Below are 10,350 nucleotides of genomic sequence, written 5' to 3' on the forward strand. Positions count from 1 at the left end.
CGTTTAACTCAAATTAGGAGAAGTTCTTGATTTAAATCTAACTTAGCTTTTTTTATCATTCATTTTTATGACTAATATTAAACACATATAAAATCTTTTGTTATCATTTTTAAAACACAACGGAACACAACTTTACAACGCTACATGTCGATTTTTGTTGTATTGTAATGATTTATTTCCTTCAAATTTATTAAGGGAAGGAGTGTGTACGCCACACGACCAGCACCAACTCACAATATCATAAATACAAACTTATGTTTCATTGATTTTTCATCCAAAATTTGTTTATAAAAATTATTCTATTTATGCATTTTAGTACCATCAAACTCATCAAATCAAATGATACACTTTAAACTCCATCAATTATATAACACATAAGCTGCAAGCGATGGCACCATTGTCCCAATAAAAAAAGCTAAAGCTGCTGCTGCTTGTAAAGGATTAGGCAAACCTTTTTTCTCTTTAATATCATCAACTTCTCTTCCTCTTTCTCTCGCTCTCTCTCTCTTTTCATTTGAGCAACTTCAAAGTCGAGTTGTGAGTCTCCAGAAACAAATTCACCTATAGCCTTGCTGCATGCAGCGGCGAAACCGTTTAAGATCATTGCCTTGATGTCTTGTTTGACTGCCCCGGCACCCATCCTCAGCGAAGCTGTAGAGACTAATTCGTCGTTAGCGCCTAAGACTGTGGCGTGTAGCCATTGTGCTCTTTTTGAGTAGTCAAAATCTTTTGTTTCAACTTCTAATGTTGTTATTGTTGATGATTGTTCCTCAAGATCATTGTTGGCTTGGTTGTTGTTGAGTGATGCCATGACAATTGAGGAGAACATTATTAGAAAGTGATAATTATGATTATGAAGGTGAAGAAGGTGTGGAAGACACACGTTACCAAAGGGTATTTATAGATGAAAATCTTCTCATGCAAAAGTGATGTCACTAAATTTTTAAAGTAACATATTTTCAATATTTTAGGCTTAGGGTAACTTTATTTTGCTTTATATAGGTGACTTAATGAGAACTTTTTGAGATTACCTGCTAAGGAACAATCATACCAAAACCGTTGGTTAAATTATCTTGTCATGCCAAAAAAAACAAAATCTCATAATATTCACTAAAAACGCTTAAAAGAATTATATTAGCAACTCAAATGTTCAAACGTGATCACATATTTCATCTAAGTAGTTTGTAATTTGCATACAAAGTCATGCAAGGAGGGAGTTATGTGTAATAGTATGTGGACATGTGTCCCTCCACTAGTTTTTCAACAAAAATATTTTAGTAGTATTATTATTATATTAGTATAACAACTAATAAAAAATATTAGACCAAAACAATATAATTTATTAATTAATAAAATTTATTAATTAATAAAATGCTACGTAACACCGACACTTCTGAAAAAATATGTATTTATATTCGTGTTGATATTGAACATCTACACCAATATTTATGATTATGTTTAATTTATTTATTTTTCATCAACGGTGGCCGTGTCAGTGTCGTAGTCATTTTTAACGTGTCCGTGCTTCAAGGATATTTTTCTATGCATATATGATTAGAAATTAGAAGTAAAATTATAGGATTAATTATTTAGGGTTTCGTTCAAAATAATTTTTCACTCAAATTTAAAAAATAAATTTTATTCGTTTAAATATATAAACCCTTATAAATTAGTGGGGTTTTTGGTTTTTCTTCCATGTATTTTTTTTTAATATTTCTTGAATGTTAAAATCTTTTTGGTATTCGTCTTGTGACACTTGATATTTAAAGAATGATGTTACTCGTGCCAAGTGTTAAAACATTACAGGACACCAGTCACATTAGAGATGAATATCAAAAAGATTTTAATATTTAAAAATTACTTATATATATATATATATATATATATAGATATATATATATATATATATATATATATATATATATATATATATATATATATATATATATAATATATATATATATATATATATATAATATATATATATATATATATATATATATATATATATATATATATATATATATATATTATATATCTATATATATATATATATATATATATATATATATATATATATATATATATATATATATATATAATATATATTATATATATATATATATATATATATATATAATATATATATATATATATATATATATATCTATATATATATATATATATATATATTATATATCTATATATATATATATATATAAAATACAGGGACGAAAAAATCTCGCTAACTTACATTGACGATTGATATATGTTTTGCGCTGAACAGAGTGGCCATTAGCCGATCACCTAAAGGAAGTCATGATTCGTTCGGATTGCTCGCACCGCAGGGGAACTATCTTATAGAAGAGTATATGATCATAGGCCAGGATATATTCAACGACTCCATGCATCTCACACCTAGGGAATTGAAGGTTGTTATAATCGTTCCATTATATAAAGGGCACGAACGCTAGTTTTAGGTGGACAATTTCAAATTCAAACTTCATTCACTCATTTCTTTCAAATACTGACTTAAGTATTGGAGTGCTAACCTTGCAAGTTAGACTCTCCACAATTGTTGGAGAAGCCCAAGTCCATTGTTGCTCATCGCAACCACCGTCCTTTGACTAACTCTAGTTCTGTAATGGAACATTGCCACCGTCTGTGGGAAACAACTATTGATTTTCGTGTTTTCAACAATCTCACATTATCGCTTTGATCCATCATCTTGAAGCCTCTTCAATTTATGAGATTTGAAGTTCTTAAGATCGAAGGTTAGATCCACTATCTTCGATCCATTCTAGTAGCTGCTCAACTCTGATTCTCAATATCCCGAAGTCTTCATCCCTAACTCTTTCAATGATGGCTAGATCCAAATCTACTCGTTCCACTATCGTGCATAAAGTAGCCACCACTTTCGCTTGAGCCGCGAGAAATCATCATCTTCCTCCTTCTCAAGGTAACGTATATCAAGTTGTTGCAAACACTATGCTGCATACAGATCTACTCCAACCTCCTTAGATTGCGAGATTGCGAGATCTTCTCTAGAACTTCGACAGGATGAACCTTCTCTCAGGCCTCTAGTCCAGATACCAACGTCAACGCCAGAACCGTTGCTTGATTTCTAGTTGTTGCAGGTTAACCTTTAATTATAAGGTGCTAATGAGTTACTAAATAACATCTATAACATTGTTCGATAGTAAAACTCATGAGCGATTGAGGAAAGATTGCTTCTCTTAGAATAAAGTTTGCAAATGCGCCTCAAAAGGGACACACCATGCAAGAAGTCGTTTATAGGAAAATACAAACTAGCATTCCCGAGTCGAGCGTGTCCCTAAGAAACTAAGCTTCTAAATCGCATCATCACGATAAGAGCAAGAGGCGTCAGACCCTTGCTTCCCTTAGAAGAAATCTTGCAAATGTGTCTCCTCAAGAAAAGATGGAGAAACCACCAGCGAGGAATCCATAAAAACATCCTCTTTGCGCCTGCATCCAAGACAGTCAAATACCAAATTCGGTAAAGAAACCCCATAAGATGAATGAGTATGATAGGAAAGGATATTTCAATGAACACGTGCAACTCATCGACGACTGTTTGAGCTACTTCCACAATTATGGTGCTTCCAAGTGCAAATTATTTGCAGTAATTCTGATTAGATTAGCCAGACTTTGGTTTAAAGCTTTTCCATATGGGAGCATCGAATCGTAGACCAAGCTACGTGGAAGCTTCACTTCTCATTTCACCGCCCAAAAAAAGTAGCCAGTGACGATAGATGCCCTAAATGGGATATCATAAGGAAAGAAGGAGAGATTACGGTGGTACATCGTCTGGTTCATATAAGTGGTTGTGAATGTAAAAGAGTCTGAAGAAGGTCTCGAGTGCTAGATATTTGAGAATACCATGTTACTAGATAGTTGCTTCAAGAAGAAGTTGGGGCGTATGGAGGCCCGTGGTATGAAAGAGATTCTAAATAGAACCCAACATTTCATCAACCGAGAGGAGAAGCTAAATGCAATACCTTTCAACAATCCAGGCACAACATATGAAAATTATGGTCGCTCATCCGAGAAAGACTCCAGTTGAAGGAAAGATGAACCCGACCATGGAACTTGTGGTCGATACAATAAGTACGCCTCTCTTGGAACATCAAAAGAGAAAATATATCAAGAGTGCACTAGTACATAATTTCAAAAGTTCGGGATTAGAAGCCTACTCCCAGTCTGAGAAACCTTTAGAACCGACAAGACCAAGTATTTTCGCTTTCCCAGGGGCCACAACCACATCACCAATTAGTGCAGCCATTTTAAAGATGACATCGAAGGCCTGATAAAGAAGGGTTGTTTATCTAAATACACCAAGGGCAACAAGCGAAACAAAGAAGAATCACTAAAGCATAAGTCATCATCCAAGTATATGGATGTCGTGGCCTATAGTGAAGGAACCAGCAACGGAGAGAAAGAAGCCTCTAAGGGAAAACAACAACATATTAAATATTCTTAATCCACAAATATCAATTTCTAAAACTCTCAATATTTATTTCTTCAATAAACAATGTGAAACTCTCATTGAACAGTGTCTCTCATCTTAGTTTCATTTGCTAAAAGAAATCATGGATCCATTTTAAAGATGCTTTCTACAATAATCTTTTTTTCGAAGATGATTTATGTAGTTTGGTTCTAATTTGAGATTATAAGGTCACCCAATCCTCTCTTTTTTATTTCAAGTAGTTTCTTTCCTTTTCTACAATCCCATTTTTAAAATTCCTCTTTATTACATTTTGTTATTCTTATTGACCCAATAACTCGATTTGTATGTGTCCTTAAGAACAATGTATCCTTATTGTCGCAACCTGAAAAATACAGTGTGCAAAAAAAACAACCGGCGAAAGAGAATGACAGAAGAGTCGCCACCGTGCGTTATTCATCCCAAAGGAGGGAAAGGAAACGCTCGAAGTAAACCTGAAAAAGGAAAGGACAAGACGGGGTCTCGCAACCAAATCTTGGGTTCGGGAGTCGGTTATGCGAAGGGAAGGTATTAGCACCCCTACGCATCCATAGTACTCTACGGGATCCACTTTTGTAGTTTTTGTCTAAAGGGTGTGGGTTTACCTAACGTGTTTATTTACTAAAAAGGTTAAGAGAAATGACTCGCGCGGATGTCGCATCCACTGCATACGTATCTCATCTGAATATGAGAATCAGAGTCTTCGTAGCTCGGCTGACCTATGAGTTGGGGGGATGTGTGCTCGCTAAGACATCGCGTCTTATGCCTACGTATCTCATCTGGAATGAGAATCAGAGCAAGCCGTAGTTCGGCTAACTACGGGGTTATGGATTGGGTTTTGGGTGAACAACGTTACTACGCAATCTACCGGATGCTCGACCTTTGGAGACTTACTCGCCTGTAGTAGAAGGAGTAAACGTGTGTTATGGAGAAGAAAAATCAATAAAGGGTTAGGGTTTGGGATGCTCAAGGGCAAAAAGGCAGTCCTTGACGAAGGAACCGCGCTACATGTGGGGATATGAATACAAAACACAAAACATGTATCTCAAAGTAAAATGCCACCCAGGGGCTCAAACATTGCCTCCTATCGAGGTCTTCCAGCTAAGAAAGCGATAAAGTATGAGAAAGGGAAAAAATTACCACACGGATAAAGATCCGAAGCTATAGCAGTTAAAGGGGCAAGAAACCCTGAAATGTCTCCAGCTGGACCGTCAAAGGAAATCAGTCAACATGAATAATCAGAATAAAACTCCAGGGGTATCCCACAAATAAAGTGGGAAACCACGCGAGTGTCTCTGCGAAAGCCATGTGAGCCCTCACAAAACTCGACAAAGGGTTAGAGTAGTAGGATGAAATCAAGAGAAAACAATGCCATGGAAACACAAGACAGGTTAGAATAAACAAAATAGGGTAACCCAGAGTTGCCCCTAAATCAAAATGTAACCACATGAATAATTCCATCAAAATTCACAAAAGGCTCACAAAAAGGTATCAAATTCACCCATAATACCTCATACATTTAGAGCATTCAAATAAAAGGCATAAAGATGATGGATATAGGGCAAACCTGATTGGAGAGCTTGATTGAGTTGCGCCCGTGAGGTTTACAAGTTGAGTTCCTTTCAGGGTTTGGAGGTTGCTCTGAACTCTGTTGGCTTTTCTCTCACTATCTTTTCCTCAGGGTTTTGCTTCTCTTCCTTCTTTCTCCAGTGAATCTCCCAGTGTAACTCCAAGTGTGTTTTCCTCTACTGAAACTTCAGTATTTATAGACTGATTTTCGTGGGTAATGGGCTCAAATAAGGGAGACCCAAGTCCAAAATAATTTGTTATATTTTATTTATTTTATTTATTTATTTAATTAATTAATTAATTAAATTTTTTTTTTTCAGGAAAAATGAAGGGTAAATTTTGGGGTATTACAGCTGCCCCTATTCAATCAACTGGAGACCCGGAAAGAAGATGGCAGTTGCTTTCATACTTTCGAGGTATCAAGGATTGAATACAATAAAAGCCCAAAAATTTGCACTGAAGTGAAGTGAAGTAACAATGTCTGTCAGAATCAGCAAAGAGGTGGTCTTGAAAAAAGAATTCGTCTGGTACGGTGAGAGTCAGTTTGAATATCGAAAAAGAATGTTAAACTGGATACCAAAATAAATGGTAACACAGAAATAACCATGGCTTGAATGCCGCTCATCAGTCTGAATACTGGAAAGGATTTCGATCTGAACATCGGAAAATGGGCCTGAATGCCACAAGTCGCATCGACCTGAACGTCGGAACCTTCTTCGATCTGAACATCGGAAAATTGGCCTGAATGCCACTTCGATCTGAATATCGGAAAATTGGCCTGAATGCCACTTCGATCTGAATACCGGAAAACTGGCCTGAATGCCACAAGTTGCATCGACCTGAACGTCGGAAACTTCTTCGATCTGAACATCGGAACACTGGCCTGAATGCCACTTCGGTCTGGATACCGGAAAACTGACCTGAATGTCACTTCGGTCTGGATACCGGAAAACTGGCCTGAATGCCACTTCGGTCTGGATACCGGGAAAACTGGCCTGAATGCCACTTCGGTCTGGATACCGGAAAACTGGCCTGAATGCCACTTCGGTCTGGATACCGGGAAAACTGGCCTGAACGCCACTTCGGTCTGGATACCGGTAAAACTTCATGCCTGTCAGCATTGGCAGAAATAGGGAATGATAATAGAGGCGGCGCATGGGCCAATGACACTTGCTGGGGATAACAAAGGTAAGTCATGAACAATCTTCAGTCTGAGTACTGGAAACAACTTCTAGCTTATCACTTGGGGTACCGAGAATGTTTTATGCTTACATGCGTATGTTTGAATTTTTCAATGGCGTAATGCTCCATGAAAATGGAAATGCTACGCGATTTGGAAGGATGCAATGCAATATGATTCTACATGCAGGGATGCGAAATGCTGGGTAGAATGCCAAGCTGAGGCAAGGGATCTGCTGGAGAAATGATCACCATCTTCTGGACCCTGGCAAGGCTGTTGGAGATGCACAGCGCAAAGAACTCTGTGGGGAGATGACTAGCCATGCGGTGTTCTGGCCATACCGAGACTCTGATCAGGGAAAGAATGGCATTGGAAGCCTGCTGCTGAGGAAAGCTACAATGGTTCTGTCAACCACGATTTGCGAGAGATGACTCAGCAGGGGGAGCAAACACTGATACGGTACCGAGGTTCTGCTTCAAGGAAAGAAACCATGGATCTGGCATTGGGATTATCGATCTGGCATCGAACTCTAAGGAGCAGCCACTTCTGCTGGGAAGATACAGTCTGGCACTGTCAACTCCGCTGGGGATATATAGTCTGACACTGTCAATTCTACTGGGGAGTGTATGTCTTGAAACAACCGCTTGGGGAAGTACGGTGGTGAGAAACTGCTGGGGATTGAAGAATCCAACACTCTGATCAGCTCTGCAGGGTCAAGACACTGAATTCGTCTGTTGGCGACTTCATTGGGGAAGATATTCACGACCATCTGCAGGAGATTTTAAGGAAATGCCCCGAGGGTATCTGTTCTGAATAGACGATCCAAAGCACTTAAAATTTACAGCAATTTTAAATGTTTATTAAGCCTGTACCTGTAAAGCCCTTATGTGTCATGATGCAATGTTTATCAAAAATTCGAACGTCATTTTTGCAAACAAAACAGTAAAATGAAAATGAAAACAGAGATATACTGAATAACATGATTTTATTGATTGAATGGCCTCTGAATAGGCATTTACATTAGGAAGCAATCCCTGGAAAGAGGTAATCGCACAATAGATAAAAACAGAAATTAATCTAATGGTAATGTGAAATGGATTTCTATTGGGTTCCAATTCTGCTATGACTTGCTCGTCTTCAAGACCCTCCAGATAATCAGCCTTCTGAAAGAGTGATTGGACTGTTTCCTATCCTTCAAAAATTTCTAGTCATTGGCACGAGATGAGATTTAGAACTACTCAGAACGCAGTCATTCGCTTAATCCCTAACTTTTGCCTGGATCGCCCTTTTCGGGTTTTCAATCCACCGGGATACCCATTTTTGCCTAAGTTGCCTTTTCAGGTTTTCAACTTACCGGGTGTACGATCTTTTCATTTTTAATCCCTAATTTTTGCCCGAACCTTTTCATTTTCTTGGTTCTTCGGGATGCCCATTTTTGCCTGGACTACTCTTTTTACTGTCCAGCGGGTCTATTTTATGCGAAGTATTTTTTAACTGCGTCTGAGTTCACAGGGGAAGTGAAGTTTTCACCATCCATAGTTGCAAGCATTAAAGCCCCACCATCAAAAACCTTGGTGACGATATACGGTCCATCATAGTTAGGAGTCCACTTGCCCCTGCGATCTGTCTGAGGAGGAAGGATCCTTTTCAAAACTAAATCTCCGACTTGGAAACAACGAGGACGCACTTTCTGATCAAAGGCTCTCTTCATCCGACTCTGATACAACTGCCCATGACAAATGGCTGCCATTCGCTTCTCTTCGATAAGACTCAACTCATTGAACCTTGTCCGAATCCATTCAGCTTCGTCTAGCTTGATATCCAACAAGACTCTTAGAGAAGGGATCTCCACTTCAACAGGTAGGACTGCTTCCATACCATACACAAGGGAGTAGGGGGTTGCCCCGGTCGATGTACGTACTGAAGTACGGTACCCATGCAAGGCGAAAGGTAGCATCTCATGCCAATCTCTGTACGTGACGACCATCTTCTGCACAATCTTCTTTATGTTCTTATTTGCCGCCTCAACAGCGCCGTTCATCTTAGGGCGGTAAGGGGAAGAATTGTGATGCTGAATGTTGAAGTTCTGACACAACTCCTTCATCATTTTGTTGTTGAGATTAGAACCATTATCAGTAATGATTCTTTCGGGAATCCCATAGCGCCAAATGAATTCTTTCTTGATGAAACGGGCAACCACATGTCTGGTGACATTCGCGAACGACGCTGCCTCGACCCACTTGGTGAAATAGTCGATGGCAACAAGGATGAAGCGATGCCCATTGGAAGCAGTCGGCTCAATCTTTCCAATCATGTCAATACCCCACATGGCAAACGGCCACGGCGAAGACATCACATTCAGAGGATTCGGCGGTACATGCACCTTATCAGCATAAATCTGGCACTTATGACACTTCCGAGCATACTTGAAACAATCTGATTCCATGGTCATCCAATAATAACCCGCTCTCAACAATTTCTTAGCCATTGCATGTCCGCCGGCATGAGTACCGAAGGAACCTTCATGAACTTCCTGCATTAACATGTCCGCCTCGTGTCTGTCCACGCATCTGAGCAAAACCATGTCGAAGTTCCTCTTATACAGCACATCGTCTTTGTTCAAGAAGAAACTGCCTGCCAATCTTCTCAAAGTCTTTCTGTCATTGTTGGATGCCCCTGCAGGGTACTCTTGATTCTTCAGAAAGCACTTGATATCGTGATACCAGGGCTTGTCATCGACTACCAGTTCAGCAGCAAACACATACGCGGCCCTGTCAAGGCGCATCACATCGATCCTGGGAGCATGGTTCCAACGAATTACCTTGATCATGGAGGATAGAGTAGCAAGTGCGTCTGCCATCTGGTTCTCATCACGAGGTATATGATACAATTTTACTGTTGTGAAGAAAGTCAACAGTCTTCTCGTGTAGTCTATGTAGGGGACCAGAGTGGGCTGGAGAGTATTCCAATCACCGTTCACTTGATTGATCACCAGAGCTGAATCTCCAAAGATGTCCAAAGTCTTGATTCTCAAATCAATGACTTGCTCAATACCCAAGATATATGCCTCGTACTCAGCTTCATTATTTGTGCACTC

At 38.8% G+C, this 10,350-nt stretch overlaps 1 pseudogene; it reads right to left on the reverse strand.

The window, feature by feature from the left end:
* Positions 1-359: 359 nt before the first annotated feature.
* Positions 360-818, reverse strand: LOC127099321 (vacuolar iron transporter homolog 1-like; annotated as a pseudogene).
* Positions 819-10,350: the final 9,532 nt, after the last annotated feature.

This window comes from Lathyrus oleraceus, chromosome 1 (assembly GCF_024323335.1).
Source record: "Lathyrus oleraceus cultivar Zhongwan6 chromosome 1, CAAS_Psat_ZW6_1.0, whole genome shotgun sequence".
Classification (NCBI taxonomy): Eukaryota; Viridiplantae; Streptophyta; class Magnoliopsida; order Fabales; family Fabaceae; genus Lathyrus; species Lathyrus oleraceus.